General features: G+C 40.3%; 2 long non-coding RNA genes and 1 other non-coding gene across 7 annotated transcripts in view; 1 reads left to right on the forward strand and 2 right to left on the reverse strand.

Moving 5' to 3' along the window:
• Positions 1 to 1,546: 1,546 nt before the first annotated feature.
• On the reverse strand, positions 1,547 to 1,618 carry TRNAE-UUC (transfer RNA glutamic acid (anticodon UUC)). The gene has a single exon. It is a non-coding gene; the product is annotated as a tRNA-Glu (tRNA).
• Positions 1,619 to 1,737: 119 nt separating this feature from the next.
• LOC138357410 (uncharacterized) lies at positions 1,738 to 7,309 on the forward strand. Of its 2 annotated transcripts, XR_011225012.1 has the most exons (5): positions 3,104 to 3,259; positions 4,326 to 4,544; positions 5,707 to 5,760; positions 6,532 to 6,607; positions 7,166 to 7,309. It is a non-coding gene; the product is annotated as an uncharacterized lncRNA (long non-coding RNA). The 2 variants fall into 2 exon arrangements; XR_011225011.1 differs by lacking the exons at positions 5,707 to 5,760; positions 6,532 to 6,607; positions 7,166 to 7,309 and having other exon boundaries at positions 1,738 to 3,259; positions 4,326 to 5,057.
• Positions 7,135 to 18,645, reverse strand: part of LOC138357411 (uncharacterized) — a 33,370-nt gene continuing 21,859 nt past the window's right edge. For all 4 annotated transcript variants that reach the window (XR_011225014.1, XR_011225013.1, XR_011225015.1 and 1 more), the window contains 4 exons: positions 17,829 to 17,991; positions 16,171 to 16,334; positions 14,820 to 14,918; positions 7,135 to 7,233 (listed from right to left, as the gene is read on the reverse strand). This is a non-coding gene — a long non-coding RNA (uncharacterized lncRNA). The remainder of the gene's footprint in view (positions 7,234 to 14,819; positions 14,919 to 16,170; positions 16,335 to 17,828; positions 17,992 to 18,645) is intronic.

The following is an 18,645-nucleotide window of genomic DNA, read 5'->3' on the forward strand; positions in this document are numbered from 1 at the left end:
CCGCAACTGAGCAAGTCCGAGTGAGGCTAAAAGCAACGTGGGAATATACAATCAACCAAGTCTATATGGATACGTACATCATCTGGGCATGTATGTTCATCGTGACCAGGATCAAAATACTTAAGCCACACAGCTGTTCCAAATAAATCCTGGAATGTAGCAGTGCTAGAAGGAATGAAATAGGAGTGTGGAGACGGCACCTTGAACCCTTATTAAGGATAGAGGGTAAATGCACAGTTGTCACAAGATTGGAAGCTACCCCAGGAGACGAGGGGTAGCCTCATCTCCCCAAGCTCCCAAGCCCTCCCCAAAAGCTCCTCGTTGAACCCCAAGCCCCCCGCTGGCGGGGGGCTTGGGGTTCAACGAGGAGTGGGAGGGAATTGGCGAGGGTCAACTGGGGGTAGTCAAAGACCAAGCCTGGCCTGGGCACACCACACAGCCAGAGCTATGGAGTCCGATCTTCCGACATATTCCAACTCGAGGGCCCTGGTTGCCCAACCCACGAGTCGGAGAAGAGGAGATTATGGTCAGAAATAAGCACACAGATAATCAAAAAAAGACTTTGCTACCCAGCACCTCTACCCACTATGGAACCAAAGCAGAGGCACATGGACAAGCAACCTCAGGGGAAAACTGGAGCAGTATAAGTGGGTCACCACTGAATGGCCGAACGGTGTCAAGGGATCGATAGGAACACCAACCCTACAACCCCCACTTAACCCAATATCTAACTAGGCGAGCTAACCTCACAAGCCGATTGATTCATGTGGGCCACACTGAGGGGAGGGAGGGATTATCAGGGGAAGTGCCAAGCCATTACGTCTATACAGCACTTGGAAGAGGGGTCAGGATAAGAATTTGGGATGGGATGGGGTGAAGGGACGGTGCCCAACCACTTGGACGGTCGGGGATTGAACGCCGACCTGCATGAAGCGATTTTTTACCTCCCGTTTTACCCCTTGCCCCCTCCCCCCAGGAAAGACTGCTGCTGCTGCCCCAGGTGCTGCAGACAATACCTACTCACTTCCCAGCTTAAGGATCGTTAGAGAAATCTCGGCTTTCCATTTCCGGCTAAGAACTGGAGATGTATTCCGAGAGGGTAGCAGGAGAGGAGGGAATTATCAGGGGAAATGCAAATAAACATAATTTTATTAAGATTATAAGTCTGTCTTATATTACTAATTACTGTCTTAGATTACTAAGAAGTAAGTCTGAGCTCACTAATACAGAGCATTTGGGATGGATCCTGAGTCACGCGAATTTGTTCAAATAATAATTCACTGTGTCGGGGACATGAAGCCAATGTATTCATACACGTTAGGCTTATATCGAGGTCAGGCCCCCCCCCCACCAAGGTCAAATTCCTGACCCCGCCCAGCATGCAACCCCAGAACAAAACTCCTGAGTACCTACTTACTGTTAGGTGAACCGGAGCATCAGGCGAAAGGAAACGTGCCTAACCATTTCTGTGGGGATTTGAACCCGGAATTATCGATTGTGCGTCGAGAACAAACCCGACAATACCACTGGGACCCCTTAAAAACCTTTCCCATGCCGGGAATCGAACCCGGGCCTCCTGGGTGAAAGCCAGGTATCCTAGCCACTAGACCACATGGGACATGATACAGTTATCATCAAACATAAATTATAAGCATTTAGCAGTTTTAATAGCATTTATTTATATATTTATTTATTTATATGTACAAGAGTTCTTACATTCTTGTAGAGTTTCGGGAATAAATAAAATTAAATTACAACACCATAAATGTTTAACTTACCTTGATCACTGGAGAAAAAGTATGTACATTAACCTAAGTTTTAGTCTTAGTGTTTTTTCTGCTCGAAACGCTTTGCGTAAGTTTATTTATTTATTTATTTATTTATTTATTTATATAAAAGAAGGTACATTGGATTAGAGAGAATACATAGCACAGTATTTACGATCTTGTAAAGCCACTAGTACGCGCAGCGTTTCGGGCAGAAACGTGGTGGCTTTAGGCATTGGCTTAGAAAAGTGGCTTTAGGCATTGTATGTGTTCCGAACCTTAATGGAATCTGACCCATATATCAATCAGGTCAACCCATGTGTTGCGTTTCCAAACGGGTCGCCCATGTTAGAATCGGTGAACGCCCTAGTAATATTGTTGAAAACATCTTAATAACTTATTAAACCAAAGGTCTTTTTATGTCAGAAGAACGGCAGAAACTGGATCTATATATGAAAACTCTTTCAGGACAAAATTTAAAGTAAAACTAAAGATATTTGTAGTTGTATAAAAGTTGCATTTTTCATCGGTCGTAGAGCCGGAAATCCGCAATATTCATCTCAGAACAATGCTTATTTCACGCAGAATCGTTAATAAACGTAAGATTTTTATACGTCTCAAGAAAGATAGAAACATAATCTTCATTTTAAATGCCTTACCATGGGCATATTTGTATTTAAAGCGAAGATACGTGTATTTTTCTAATCGGCGAGCTCCAATACCGCACAGATCGAGCAACGGAGTAACTCTCTCTCAGAACAATGCTTATTTCACGTAAATTCGTTAATAAACGCAAATGTTTTTATATGTGTTGAGGAAGATAGAAATATAAGCTTCATTTTAAATACTTTACCATAGATATATATAAAGTTCTAATGAAGATACATGTGTTTTAATAATCGCCGAGCTCCGACCCCGCACAGACTGATCGACAGAGCAACTCTCTCTCAGAACAATGCTTATTTCACCCAAATGAGCCACAGAGATATTAGAAAGAATTTTTTCAGTGTCAGAGTAGTTAACAAATGGAATGTATTAAGCAGTGATGTGGTGGAGGCTGACTCCATACACAATTTCAAATGTAGATGTGATAGAGCCCAATAGGCTCAGGAACCTGTACACCTGTTGATTGAGAGTCGGGACCAAAGAACCAAAGCTCAACCCCTGCAAGCACAAATTAGGTGAGTACAACTAGGTGAATACAGATGAGGGGCGGGACCAAACAGCTGAAGCTCAATTCCCTACGCATAACTAGGCGAGTCCATAGGAATTAACGTTTGTCCTGGCGCCATCTATGTTTTGACAGCAGTACTACTAATGTTCCCACGTTATGTGATGATCGCTATAGGGTGTTACGGTCAGTTGCTCTTCTATATATGTTTATGGCCAACGTAGGTGATTTGAGGCAATTTGCGGCCAGAGTGAAAGAGTATCCCCGCGGTGAGTGATGGAGGAGGATATATACTGCTGTGTACTCGACCAGCGGGTGAGAGGTAAGTTATATCGAACAATTATGGGGAATAGATGGGTTATTTTAAGCGTAGAATGTCAGGTAACCGGTAACTACACAGATGGGGTAGTGTTTTTTTAAGTCTTTATTTACTAAAGTGGAACATTACATTATGCCTTTAGCTGAACAAGTCTACTGGTGGGGGAAGTAGACGGGTTTTATGAAAGTATTTTACCTAAATATTTGTATTTGGTTAACTAGTTCAGCCGTTATCAGGGAGGGTGTTCCTTTAATCTAATCTAAAAATTCTAGCCGGACAAAATGATTAAAGAAATTGAATAGAACGAAGTGGTTTGCCAGGGTGCTTAACATTTAGTTTAGTTCACTTACTATGCAGCCCATGCTTAAAGAATGCAAGTTTATCATATTGAATTTACCGTAGTTTTACTGCATTTAATATACCGTTTTTACCCTATTTAATTATGTCGGGTAAAGGCCGGTCGTGGAAAGTTCCTAATATAGCAAGTTTTAAAGGAAAAGTTTGAGTTAACTTTAACGCTTAAGTTAGTGACCAATTAGCTTAGTCTATTGTGAGGAAAGTTACTAGAATCTAACATTGCAAGTGCCATTTCTCTACTCTTTTTGAGAAACATGACTAGATACATGAATCGCATAGTTTTATTACTAAATGTTCATGGATTAGGTTGCATAGTTGAGGAAATGGTGATAAGGTTTGTGATTTTGTGTACCTTGACTTCAGCAGAGATATTGATAGTGGCGCAAAATTGATAGGGGCTCGGATCATTGGGAATGCTGACTGAAGTTGATTAGGTCATGGCTATACCAAAGGAAATTAGTATAAATGGGGTTAAGTTGAGAGAAGTGTTGTAAGTAGTGCCTAAAAGCTCTCATTGGACCTCGGTTATTTGCAAGATTATGGTCTAGACTGCAATAGTTGCAGAATTGGCAAATAAAAAATACCGATGCCCTATATAGTTTTGAAATGGTTAAAATTACCAGATGCAGTTTAATGCTGACAAATGTAAGGTTTGGGGGCTAGGTAAAGATGAGATAGATGTTGTAGATTAAGAGTATTAAATTTTTTGCAGGTGGTAAATTCTCCCCGAGCTAGCACTGCTCTCCAGCCTGGGATGTTGATTGGTTAGTCTTCAACTGCCTCCCAACATGGTAGCGAGGTCCTGAGCTGACATGCAGTGAGGAACGTGGAAAGCTTCCTGAATTGGCACATGGTATGCCTCTTTCAAACCAGCAGCTGGCACAAATGTTCCAGCTAACATCAGAATAGTGGATGAAGCCCACACTAAAATGTAATTGGTACAGTAAATGGACACCCCCCCTCCCTTTTGACACTGAACAGTTGGGAAGAAGGGGGGGGGGGAGAGAGTCTAGCTTATAGTTCTATTGCTACAGAATCTTTTGCCATAAGCCAGTGGCAGTGCCTATTGGCACTTGCTATTCAGAATCTCCCCCTTACATAGTTAATTAAAAAAGAAATGCTGTAGACAAGCTTAACTTTTGAAGGGGGGCAACATTTTTGTTGCCATCAAAGCACATCAAAGATGCTCTGAGCTAACTTCCCCTAGTCATTAATGAATGGTGGCCAGTAACTCTCTAGTAGGAACTTTACTGCCATTAGAAAGTGTGCACTTCTGCTGTATCTGCCAGTTTGCTAGAAATTGAAATTGGCATACTTGCTCAGCAACTACTTGCCCTCTTGTACCATGTTACTCAACCATAACATAACCACCACACCACCCATTCTTCTAAAATAACATCCCATATGATAAACTTCTGCTTTTAATAAATATTTCTAACTTTAATATTAGGCTTGCATGGTGTGTTAATCATTCCTTTGGCAGAACTGTAGCTAAATTGTTCCCACAAAACCTTTAATAGTACTGTATCAGGTTCATAAAGAAATTTATAATAAAGACCAAGTGTGGTCATAAGTGCTGCAGATGGGGTAGATAGAACCTTACACCTGCAGAAGTGTGGTGATAACTGGAGAGAATATGGCCTTGTATAGGTGGTAGTGTAAAAATATTACTAAATTTAGTAAAATCAGTCTTGGTAGTATAGTTGGGTTAATTATGAATTTTCAGACTAAAAAGCTTGGTACATCATTAAACAGAATAAATGTCCCCCTAGTAGTAAGCAGTGGTTGCAAAAGAATAATAATTTGTATATATATTTTGTATTGCTTTTATTCAAATGTTATACATGGTTGTTAAATTAAAGTTTGTTTGCAATGTTCCAGAAAAATGTTCATGACTAAAGTTGTTGGAAAATAAAATTTGTATAGGATGTTGACTTGAAATGACTATAGGTTTGTTTGTAATTAAAGATGGGACAAAAAGATACTTGGTGTGCCATTTAAAATGGCAACTGTTAAACTGGTGGTACAGGTATGAACAAAATAATATTGCTATGCAAATAACTTTTTAGTAATATTTACTGTTCACATGACAGGTTGTGGAAGGTCCTGGCAACAAAGAGCTGCAGGAAAATACTTGCAGATCTACAGTAAGTAGTGTTGTGTACATTGGAGTTAGAGGGTAGAAGTTAATTGCTAAAAACCTATTAAATATTAGGGTATGGAAGTCTAGGCTTAGGCTAGTGGGTACCATATCTGCAAGTTTAGTCCTTTCAGGAATGTATTGAATAGAATGGTATGTTGAAATTGTGAAAATTGTATTGTGGGGCATTAGATCTTAAACAGCATAGTTGAGGGTGTTTTATTAATAATTTTAATGAAATATAAATCTTGTTTAGTTAACATTAAATGTTTGTTAAATAGCTTTAATCTATAAATGTATAACACTGTTAAGGGTAATCATGAGTCAAATAAAGTTAATGGCAGGAAAAGTTTTGTTCTAAGTGATGGTATTTTTCCCTTGAAAGTAAAAAAACATTCAATGTTTACTTTAGCTTGGTTTTAAATTTGTATAGTTTTCCCAGAATGTGGTTTGGAAAGTCCAGAAGTCCCTCTGTCAGTTGTAGTTAATTGCTTAATCTGAATAGATTTGCATAAAAGTAAAAAAAATAGTAATAACTTAAACAATATAGCAATGGCTAAAGATAAATGTAAATTGCCATTGAAGTGCAGTTGTGGATAGTTTCTCAAATGATGTTTACTGAAACTTGGCAAATTGATGCCATATATTGCTAAATTAGAGCTTTACTACTGCTACTAGAATATGTAGGATAGGTAAATTCCTTAAAGAAATATTTTCCATCTGAATTTGTAAAGTACAGCAAGATTGGCTTTAAATAATTTTGTGAAATATTTTTCAGGTGAAAGTGATTATGATGCATGGACTGGCTTGGAGTGAGGCTCCTTTACTCTGCAAAAGGAAATCTAAAAAAGTGGGTGAGTTTGAATTTGATGTTTTAGCTATATCACTGACCTAATCTTAATTCTCTTATCTAGTCCATTTATAGGTGTGTAACCATGTCCTACTGTTACAACCCACAGGGGATGATGCAGTTTGTACTGATCCTACCCTATTTCATAAAAGGGGACCAGGCAGTCCTGCAGATTTCCCTGGCTTGGCTTTTTCAGAGCTTTGCTCTACTACCCATCTAATAGATGGACTAGATTTGCATAGGTTTAGGGACCCTTAACAATGGTTACATTGTTAATTCTCACAGGGCTTGTTTGCTGAATGGGTGGATGCATCTAAAACTTTAGTGCCTGGCATGCATTGTACAGTGCTTTCAGTAAGGCATGTACAATGTGTTGATGGCACTAAAGTGGTGGATGTAATGCACCCATTCAGGGAACAAGCTCTGCACTAAAACCAGAGGAAGGGATAGGCCTTGCTGAGCCTATCTTAAAAGATAGGATGTTAGGATTTTTTTGCTTATTATTAGGCATTGGTGATAATAAAAGTAGTGTCCCTGTTTAATGTTTATTTTTCTTTTACAGGTGATTGTCTCTGGAGTTGTCTTTGCCTTTTGGATCTTGTGTTCATCTAGGAGCATCTGTCCCACACCCTGAAACAGTAATAAATATTAGATGTATTATAAATACTATATGTAAAACTTGTTAAATAAAACAATTTTAATGAAACTACTTTATATACCTTATCCTAAAATTATGCTGGAAATTATTGTTTTACTACTATTGATGCAATGTTTAAACATCTGAAATTTTTATACTTTGAAAATAAATACTTGGTAAAATTTACACCTATTTGTAACTTGTTACATAAGTGCATGCAAAATGCATTGAAAAGATGTAAAAGTGGACTACCTATTCAATTTACATAAACTAAATATTGCAAATTAGTCTGAAATATTAAAGTGTTAGAAACTTTAGTCAATATTTTAGTTTTCATATTTGAAAGTAAATTTAAAGCTATGCAACACCTAAGCTTTGTACAAATTATAATTAAATTAACTAAAGATCATTGTTAAATTTACAAAACATTAGAAAAGTGACACTGAAGCATCAATACAACATGGTTTTCACAGTCTTTAACTTAAATTTAATCAAAGCTCTTAAATGATTTGTCTGCCAAACTTTCAGATATTCTGAAATATTTTACCTAGATTAAAACCATCATTGTTTGAAAGGGCAAAACAGATTACTGTCAATTAGTTTGACCTAACATCTGCAAGGTCCTGAAGGAATGGAATTTTTTTTTTTAACTTTGTTTGCTATAAACAAACCCTGCCTAATGAACCTGCTCATTTTTTTTACAAATGGTAATTGCAACATTACCAAAGGCCATTGTTTTAATAGCCAAAGTACCAAATGAAAGACCAAGAAGCAACAAACAGGTACATGGTAGAAAGGAGAAAAGAATGGTTACGAGGACCCTTTCATTTGTTAAAGAAATGACTGGGGAAAAAATGTCATACCACAAGGGGTCTTAACCCTTGTCATATACATCACTGACATTAATCTAAATATTACCAACCACAAAAATTGCTATGTTATAAAAAAAAATACAGAATATAATATTGAGGCCTTAATGCAGATCTCTAACTCTACAAATAGTAACAAGACTGGCAATTTCTTAATATAAAACAAAAAAATATCCAAGACCTTGCACGTGAGCCAGAACAATCCATATCACAACTACCACATTAAAATGAAACAACAATGAAGGTAAGGTAATTACCAAAAGAAGGCACCAAAGTGCGAAATAATCAGAGGGCGCTAAATATCACCAAGAATGCCAATACAAGAACAAACGCATAAGGCAAACGATATCAAAAGTATCCGATTCACCTAGAATTCTATCGAGGGACAAGTGACTGCGAGGGACGGTCGGAAAGCAAGACACACGCTCGTCCTGGAAGTCAGGACATTCAACAAGGATATGCATAACTGTAAGAGGGACAACGCAATTCGGACAATAAGGAGCAGGGCGGCGCTCCATTAAGTGACCGTGGGTTAAGCGGGTATGACCAACCCACAGCCGTGCCAAAGCAGTGTTCCACCGCCAGTTACGGTGGTAGGAGGAAGGCCACGGGGACACACTAAGTTTGAGAGTACGCAGCTTGTTACCAACCACAGAGGACCAACAACCCTGCCAACGGGGAAGAATGAATAACAGGATAAAAGTCGGAATAAGGAATACCTTTACGGGAGATGGGACAAGAACGGATAGCTTCCTTAGCGGCAGCATCCGCACGCTCATTGAAACACCAATATGGCTGGGAACCCAGCAAAACTCTACTGATTTAAATTTACTAGAAATAAGAAACAGCCAATGTTGAATCTCAATGACCACCGGATGGACAGGATTAAAGGACCCTAGAGCCATGAGGGCACTACGAGAATCAACTACAACCACAAAGGAGGAATGAGAAAGCAAGAGACGAAGAGCATAGAGAATAGCATAAAGTTTTGCCGTAAAGACGCTAGCCTCCGAAGGGAGGCGACACATGTAAGTACGGTCAGGAAAAACAACAGAGTAGCCCACACCATCCGCAGACTTAGACCCATCAGGGAAGATGGAAATAGAGTGGGAGTGCGAAGAAAAGTGCTCAAGGAAGAGGCTTTTCAGAATTGTAGGAGGGGTAAAGGCTTTAGTAATACAAGTCAAGGACGTACAAAACTTGGGAAGGGGGACTCTCCACGGAGGTAATGAAGGAACAATACGAGGAGAAACATTAGAAATATGAACAGAAAGAGAATCCTGTAAGCGAGATAACTGGACAGAAAGTGGGAGACAATGAAGAGGAACAGGAACCACAGGAGGAGGAAAAGTCAATGCACGACAGAGGCGAGAGGAAGGATGTTGGAAGGACCGCGCAAGACAGCGAAGACAGTAGCGATCACGGCAGTCCTGAAGAGAGAGAAAGCCAGTGTCAACATACAAACTAAGGGCGGGAGTCGAACGAAAGCCACCAGAGCCGAGACGCAACCCAGTATGGTGCAAAGCATCAAGATGGCGAAGAGTAGAAGCAGAAGAGTATGCAGGGCAACCATAATTGAGTTTAGACAGGACGAGAGAGGAGTGCAAATAGAGGAGTGTGCGCCTATCCGCTCCCCAAGAAGTATGGGACAAAACCTTAAGGAGGTTAAGGGCCTTAGAGCATTCAACTCGGAGGCAAGAGATATGGGCTGACCAAGACAAACGAGTGTCAAAGACTAACCCCAAAAGCTTTGCGGAATCCCTGTACACAATGAGATGACCATAAAGCAACAACAATGAAGTAAAGGTCCTTTCAGTAAGAATCTATCATTCACTGAAAGTTGCTGCAGTTAAAAATAAAAGAAAATACAAGTCCCTAGAAATAAACAAGCAACCTTTTTGACTAAGGAAAAGAAGGTAGTTATTCTACTGTATAAATGTAAGTATTCACTTAGATAACTGTATCCAAGCATAGAGGTCCCCCCCCCCCTTCCCTTTCAGAAAAACATCTACTTTCGAAAAAGTTTAACATTGGCCAACAAAAATGATTCCAGAACTAAATTGCCTAATACCAGGAACAACTGAGAGCCATGACAAACACTGCAACCCTCTCCTACCCCCAAGTCTTATGCTATTTATGATCCAAGGTAATTTGACATACTATACTGTACTTCCTACAGACGAGTCTAGTGAGAGGGTGATCTCCTGCCGATTAAATTGAAGCACGATACAGGTGTCAACGAACATCAGTCAGCCCACTTGTCAGCACAGTGGATAACTAATGACATAATCTGCAGTGTTGTATGCCTCCCTGTGGCCATTTAAATCAATAAAACACAGGCTTGTGGCAATGTTTACAGCATAAGGCAAGGTATAGAGGAATCCTGGAATGCCATGTAATGTGTAGTCCTTGAATGTGCTTTAGGCAACCAAATTGAATAACAACATTTCTGGTGTTCGGCTATATAATCAGAGTTTCTCATTCGGTATAATGTTTTAAACCTAAATAGGAATTCACTTTAAAGGTCAATTTATTTGGAAAGTGCTAACCAGATTCCAAATTACTGAGCTCTGAAAGTATTACAAGGCAAGTTTAACCGAATGAGTGTTTGCCTATCCATACCCCCATGAGGTATGTGACAACACTGAATAAAGAAAGGGTCTTTGAGCATTCACCGTGCAGGTATTTGACATGACCAATATAGCCAAGTGTTAAAGATCATTCTAAGCAGTTCTGCACAATCCATATACTATCAATTAATATAATTGTACAATGGTGCTTGGTGGATGATATTTCCTATTAAAACTCATTGGACAACTGTTTGTATTAGACATTTTAAACCTACAAATGGTAGCCCTAGATATCGCACTACAGTATTAATTACAAGATGAACAATGTAAAATCAATACCACAACAGCAAAGGATGACGGCTTTTCAACAACCGACAAACACACAGGTCTAACACCAGCCATCCCGAGAGAGGACGTACCAAGCATGTACACCCCACAACTTTACATCACCTTTGCTACCTCACGCGAGCACGCAACAGCATGAGGATGCCATACTCCCAAACTCCATGCACTTTGAGGCTTTAACAACTCAACATTTAAAAAGTTGATTTAAAAAATTAAACACCTGAATTTTTCCCTAATTAAATTTACTAGGGAAATGCACACCAAGCCATGAAACTTACAATGAAGATGAATAAACTACACACAACTGTCACCAAACTTCCACATACCACCCCCCTCTCACTCCTGCCCTCCCTCCTTAGGTGCTCTGATTGGCTGAGCACCTGAGCCACCACCACTCACCTCTTGTTGTGAGAGCCTAAAGCATGTTTGGTTGCACTTTAAAAGTTCCCGAGTGTACTCGCCTAATTGTGAGTACCGCCTGCCCGGTTCACCATTTTGTTTTTCAATCTACCTCAATTTACCCCTTTACAGTCAAATATTATGCAAAATTCTGTTTAAGACTTGTCCCTTCTTAACTTAAATAACTGCTTTGGCCATCTGCAATCTTTCTAGGTGGGTAAAAATGACTCTTGAGGCCAGAAAGGACTTATCAGACGGCGATCATAACAATACGGTACACACACAAAATCACAACCTGATATACACCAAGCAGAAAATCCACTGGAGCTGTGAGGCGACGTAAACCCTTGCCCAAGGCACTGGCAGCTGCATACTCTACCACAGTATATTACTGACTTTGTAAAAGTCTTACAACCGGATTTCCCCATAAATCACAGTAAGTTTTGAGGCCCCTCCTTGAGTCAACGTCTTACGTAAGACCTACAAGCACTCAGGTGAAGGCTGAAGCAGTTCAACACCATACGCCCCAACTTCAAATACACAGTTGAGAGGCGGGACCAAAACGTGATTTTCTGTGTGTGCCTGAAGTTGGGGTATACGGTCTTGCTTCACCCTTCACTTTACCCTTCACTGGCGTACTTCAGGGGTTTTATTTAATACTTGGACTGGCTTCAGTAGGGCCTCCAGACTTTCTGTGGCTTCACAAGTGTCACGTGAATCCCCTGCATAGCAGTGGAACTGCCTTTTCCCTTCACCTTCAATGCCTCTGCACTGGAAGTATACATCTACACCAGCCCAGAAGAGTCATCAGTCCTGCCACCTCTCCATACCCCCCAGGGCCTGGCACGGCCTGGTACGACTCAGAGGCAAGCCGGGCGCCACTGCTAACTGGCAGTTTGTCCCCACAAACAAGCAGTTAGCCGCCTTCAACTGACAGTGGTACAGCTCAACACAAAGGCACCGCCAGCCACAACGAGCAGTTTGCTAGTTTACCTCGTGTTGACACTGGATGAGTCATCACCGCCGGACTATATAAAGAGCGCTGCCTCCCTGGAGAGGCAATCTCTCCCTTAGTGCTCTAGGATCACCTTGGTGTCTCTAACCCGTCGTCCACTTCCAGCCAACGTCATGTGACTGATGCCATGGTGGTATGGTAGCTGTCTTCAGAACACCAGTACAGTATATCTTCATACTTTTATTCATTGCTTATAGTTTATTTTTTGCATTTAAGGTCATACTAACTTGTTCACCTTTGCATTACATGATAGTCAAGTATTGTCATGTGTTATTTTTGTTCATTACTATTTCAGTAAATTGTTTAATTATTTATTTGATAATTTTCATTTGTTTCCACCTGCAACTTACACACTGCAAGGCCAATAGCAGCATGTCTTTCATTTATGTGAGGGAGAGCCATACCATCTTGGTTCAGTATAGCTGTGATACCATAACCCGTCACACAAGATATCCAGTTGTAAGACTTTTACCATCAGTGGTGGTAGAGTATGCAACTGGCAATGCCTTTGTTACAGGTTCGCTTCATCTCACAGCCCCAGTGGATTTTCTCACACATTTGAATACATGAAACAACTTTATTTGATACATTCCAAACCAAAGTACTGTACAGTACAGTAATTATCAAACCATCAAATGTGTGGGATAATCATAGTGCGCTAAATATCACTAACGTCGCCAATACAAGAACAAAAACGCATACGGCGAACAATATCAAAGGTATTGAATTTACCAAGAATTTTATCGAGGGACAATTGACAGTGAGGGATGGTCGGGAAGCAAGACACGTAAGTCCTGGAAGTCAGGACATGTAGAGACAACGGTTTGGACAATAAGAAGCAGGGCAGCGCTCCATTAAGTGCCCGTGAGTTAAACGTGTATGACCAATATACAACCTCGCCAGAGCCGTTTCCCACCACCGGTTACGGTGGTAGGAGGAAGGCCACGGGAACACACTACTCTTAAGAGCACGCAATTTGTTACCAGTAACAGAAGACCAACAACCCTGACAACGGGCAAGAATGGGGAAATGAATAACTGGGTAAAAGTCATAATAAGGAATACCTTTACGGGGGATGGGACAGGTGCGGATAGCTTCCTTAGCGGCAGTGTCCGCACGCTCATTTAAGAACACACCAATATGGGTGGGAATCCAGCGAAATTCCACTGTCTTAAATCTACTGGAGATAAGAAATAGCCAATGTTGAATTTCAACTACCATAGGATGGACTGGATTAAAGGATTCTAGAGCCATGAGGGCACTGCAAGTGTCAACTACAAACACAGAGGAGGATTGACAGCGAGAAAAGAGTTGATGAAGAGCATAGAGAATAGCATAAAGTTCTGCCATGAAGATGCTAGTCTCCAGAGGCAGGAGACACAAAGGTGCAGTCAGGAAAAACAACAGAGTAGCCTACACCGTCTGCAGACTTAAGACCCATTGGTGAAGACGGAAATAGAGTGGAAGTGTGAAGAAAAGTGTTCAAGGAAAAGGTGATTTAGAACTGTAGGAGGGGTAAAAGTTTTAGTCATGTGGGTCAAGGCTTACAGAATTTAGGAACGGGGACCCCTCCATAGGGGCAAAGACGGAATGACACGAGGGGAAATATTGGTAACACAAACTGAAAGAGCATTTTGTAAGAGAGACAACCGTACAGAAAGAGATAGGTGGTGAAGGGGAACAGGAACCACAGGATGGGTAAAGGTCAAGGCATGACATAAGCAAGAGTGAGGGTGCTGTAAGGACCGTGCAAGGTGGAGAAGACAGTAGCGATCATGGCGATCCTGTAGAAACAGGACGCCAGTTTCAACATACAGGCTTAGGGTAGGTGTCGAAGGAAAGGTACCAGAGCTGAGCCGTAACCCAGTATGATGCAGTGTGTCCAGATGGTGAAGGGTAGAAGGAGAAGCAGACGAGTAAACAGGGCCATAATCGAGTTTAGACAGAACGAGAGAGGAATGTAAAGAGAGGAGCAGTGTCGATTAGCTCCCCAAGAAGTATGGGACATGACCTATAGTTAGTTAAGGGCCTTAGAGCATTCAACTCGGACGTAAAAAATATGGGGCGACAAAGACAAATGAGTGTCAAAGATTAGCCCTAAAAGCTTTAGCAGATTCTTTGTACAAAAGGGGATGACCCCTGTTACCTAACAGTAAATAGGTATCTGGGAGTTAGCTGTTACAGGCTGCTTCCTAGGGGGGGGTGCGTGTGTGGGAGAAAAAAAAATTTAGTAGTTAACCACTGAACTGCTCTGTCTCCAAATAACACCCTGGTGCACAAGAAATAAATTCTTTCCAAACAATTTTTTTCTCTTCTTATATTGTTAAAATGCAGAGTCTGATCACGGGGAAACTAAACAAAAAATATTGTATGTGACTTACTTTAGCTGCGATGGAGCTGGGAAGTTGAGCAAATTATGGGCGCTGAGCGTTGGAGCGATGGGGGTCTGTCGGCCCCGCCACCCCGTGCGACGGCAGTTGCTGCGAATAAAATGTTGCGCAATTATTTTGAAGTTTCTCATTCATTTCTTCTTTTTTTTTGCTGTAATATTATTTAAAAGTGTGTAATTTGTGGAATTTATATAATTCAAAGTATAGAACATCGCTATGCTCAAAATTATGGGCCTCATATATGCGACATATTCTACAATCAAACAGTGTTTTTGCTGTTATTACACTATATACACACACACATTGTATATACCCATCTACGTATGTATTCACCATAACGATCCACTATGTTGGTATGGTGAGCCCAAAAAACATGAGTGAGCTGCCACACCCTGCCAGTCCTCCCTCCCTCCTCCAACACATTACTCGCCAACATTCCTCCTCCCAAAATACTGTTATTGTGTTTATTACACTATTTACACACGTTATGTATAAGTATGTACATGTTTTATTCATGTACATACGTACATACGTGCCATCTCCTCACCTCTCTCTCTTGCCTACTTAATGCTCTTGCTTCCCTCATCTCATCACAATCGACTTTATAATGGTCCAGGACGGATCGAAATGTCGTCGTCTATTCAATTTCCAGTGTGTGGTTTGGTCAACAATGAAATCTTCATGCAAGATCTTATAAAGAAAACCCCTAGAACGAGTTTTGCAGATACGAAAGAGTTTAAGGTGAGTAGGGGATGGTTTGAGAAATTTTGAAAAAAGACGTGGTATTCATAGTGTTGTGAGGCATGGTGAGGGTGCCAGCTCAGACAAAGTAGGGGCTGAAAGATTTGTTTGTGATTTTAAAGATTTTGTAGATACTGTATTGATGGATATATTCCACAACAAGTGTTTAATTGTGAGGAGACATGGCTATTCTGGAAAAAATTGCAGAAGAGGACATACATTACCCAAGAGGAGACGTCACTGCCCGGACACAAGCTAACTTGGGCTAACTTGTGTCAGGATAGGCTAACTCTTGTGCTGTGTGGCGATTAGAAAATTAAACCCTTGCTCGTGTATCATTCCGAAAATCCAAGAGTTTTAAAAAATATATAACGTGCAGAAAAACTGTGATGTAGAGTGGTTTGCCCTGCCATCAAAAAATATCTGCAAAAGAAAAGTTTGACACTAAAGGGCCTGCTTCTCGACAATGCTCCTGCTCATCCTCCAGACTTGGAGGATGCATTGTTGGGGCCACTTTTTTTTTTTTTTAGGGATATTCCTGCATGGGCCCTAAGTTTCTGGCTAATGAACCAATGACATGAAGGAGGAGTTTTCAACCTACCTTGTGTTAGGTGTGCAGGGGTCAATAGGCTGAACATAATGTCAGGAGCAAAGGGGGGCGTTTGCCTCTTCAAACACAATTGTGACCATCTTCATCTCTTCGAACTATCCTAAATGCTCTCTTCACCTGTCTGACCAAATTGGGTGTCCAGACCACCTTTGAATCTGAAATTGTAAAATTAATAGTGATTTCAGAATATTCAGTCCATTTATACTAACAAAATTATATACAGTATACTGTAATTGAAATTTTACAGAATGATAAAGGCAATTTAGTAACTTTGTTAAAATGCACATGGGGGAAATACATGAAAATAGGTTAATATGGTTTGTAAGGTTGATGGGAAATGTTTATTACTTTTATGATTTAAAAGATGTATAGCCCTGATACTCCATCCTGGGTGCATTCCACCAGGTAATGACCAAGCAAAAGTTTTCCACGAGGCTCTATTGTCACACAAACTTTTCACATTTTCAAACTTGATTCATCTTTTTCCCCCTCGTTCCAGGGGTTTTCTTTAAAAGGTCTTCATGCAAATGCCTTGGTTTCTCACAAATGATGGCCTCTGAAATGCTATCACCTGCTAACTCTTTGTTGTGTATCCAAATTAATAAAAACTTTTCAACATCCTCAAGTGTTTGTGTTCTTTGTTTCGGGATTGTTGATATGCCTTTTGCCACTTTAACGCTCATAATGTCCTTTTTCTTAGCAAGTATAGTGCATATTGTTGACATAGATTTGTTGTACTGCCTAGCTAGTTCAACAACCTGTGCACCGTTTTGACGTTTATGAATGCTCTCTTGTTTTTCCTCTATGGTCATTCTCACATGTGTTTTCTTGGCTTGAACCTTACCATTGGCTTTCTTGGGACTCATGGCAAGATATATAATAACAAATTTAATGTTCAAATAGCCAAAAATCCCAAAACAAATGTAATGCTTTATAAAGAATTCAGGCGCGATAGTTACTAGGCAGGAGACACTGGTAAACTGAGGTGCAATCACCATGCCACCACGCGCTAGGTCAGCCCATACGCATATCAACAAACTCATTTCCTGAGGCAAAGTTTGTAACCCGATTCAAATTTTTCAAAGAAATTAGGCTCGTAACCCGAAAAGTTCATAAATATTCATTCGTAAGCCGAGGTGACACTATATATAAGTAAAAAATTAAAATTTTGTAGATACACTGTGCTGTATTGATGGATACATTCCACAACAAGTGTTTAATTATGAGGAGACATAGCTATTCTGGAAAAAATTGCCGAAGAGGACATACATTACCCAAGAGGAGACGTCACTGCCCGGACACAAGCTAACTTGGGCTAACTTGTGTCAGGATAGGCTAACTCTTGTGCTGTGTGGCGATTTGAAAATTAAACCCTTGCTCGTGTATCATTCCGAAAATCCAAGAGTTTTAAAAAATATATAACGTGCAGAAAAACTGTGATGTGGAGTGGTTTGCCCTGCCATCAAAAAATATCTGCAAGAGAAAAGTTTGACACTCAAGGTCCTGCTTCTCGACAATGCTCCTGCTCATCCTCCAGACTTGGAGGATGCATTGTTGGGGCCACTTTTTTTTTTTTAGGGATATTCCTACATGAGCCCTGAGTTTCTGGCTAATGTACCAATGACATGAAGGAGGAGTTTTCAACCTACCTTGTGTTAGGTGTGCAGAGGGCAATGGTTGAACATAATGTCAGGAGCAAAGGGGGGCGTTTGCCTCTTCGAACACAATTGCGACCATCTTCATCTCTTCGAACTATCCTAAATGCTCTCTTCACCTGTCTGACCAAATTGGGTGTCCAGACCACCTTTGAATCTGAAATTGTAAAATTAATAGCAATTTCAGAATATTCAGTCCATTTATACTAACAAAATTATACATACAGTACTGTAATTGAAATTTTACAGAATGATAAAGGCAATTTAGCAACTTTGTTAAAATACACATGGGGGAAATACATGAAAATCGGTTAATATTGTTTGTAAGGTTGATGGGAAATGTTTATTACTTTTATGATTTAAAAGATGTATAGCCCTAATACTCCATCCTGGGTGCATTCCACCAGGTAATGACCACAGCAAAAGTTTTCCACGAGGCTCTATTGTCACACAAACGTTTCACATTTTCAAACTTGATTCATCTTTCCCCCCCCCCCCCCTCATTCCAGGGGTTTTCTTTAAAAGGTCTTCATGCAAATGCCTTGGTTTCTCACAAATGATGGCCTCTGAAATGCTATCACCTGCTAACTCCTTGTTGTGTATCCAAATTAATGAAAACTTTTTAACATCCTCAAGTGTTTGTGTTCTTTGTTTCGGGATTGTTGATATGCCTTTTGCCACTTTAATGTTCATAATGTCCTTTTTCTTAGCAAGTACAGTGCATATTGTTGACATAGATTTGTTGTATTCCCTAGCTAGTTCAACAACCTGTGCACCGTTTTGACGTTTATGAATGCTCTCTTGTTTTTCC

This window comes from Procambarus clarkii, chromosome 78 (assembly GCF_040958095.1).
Source record: "Procambarus clarkii isolate CNS0578487 chromosome 78, FALCON_Pclarkii_2.0, whole genome shotgun sequence".
In the NCBI taxonomy this organism is placed as follows: domain Eukaryota; kingdom Metazoa; phylum Arthropoda; class Malacostraca; order Decapoda; family Cambaridae; genus Procambarus; species Procambarus clarkii.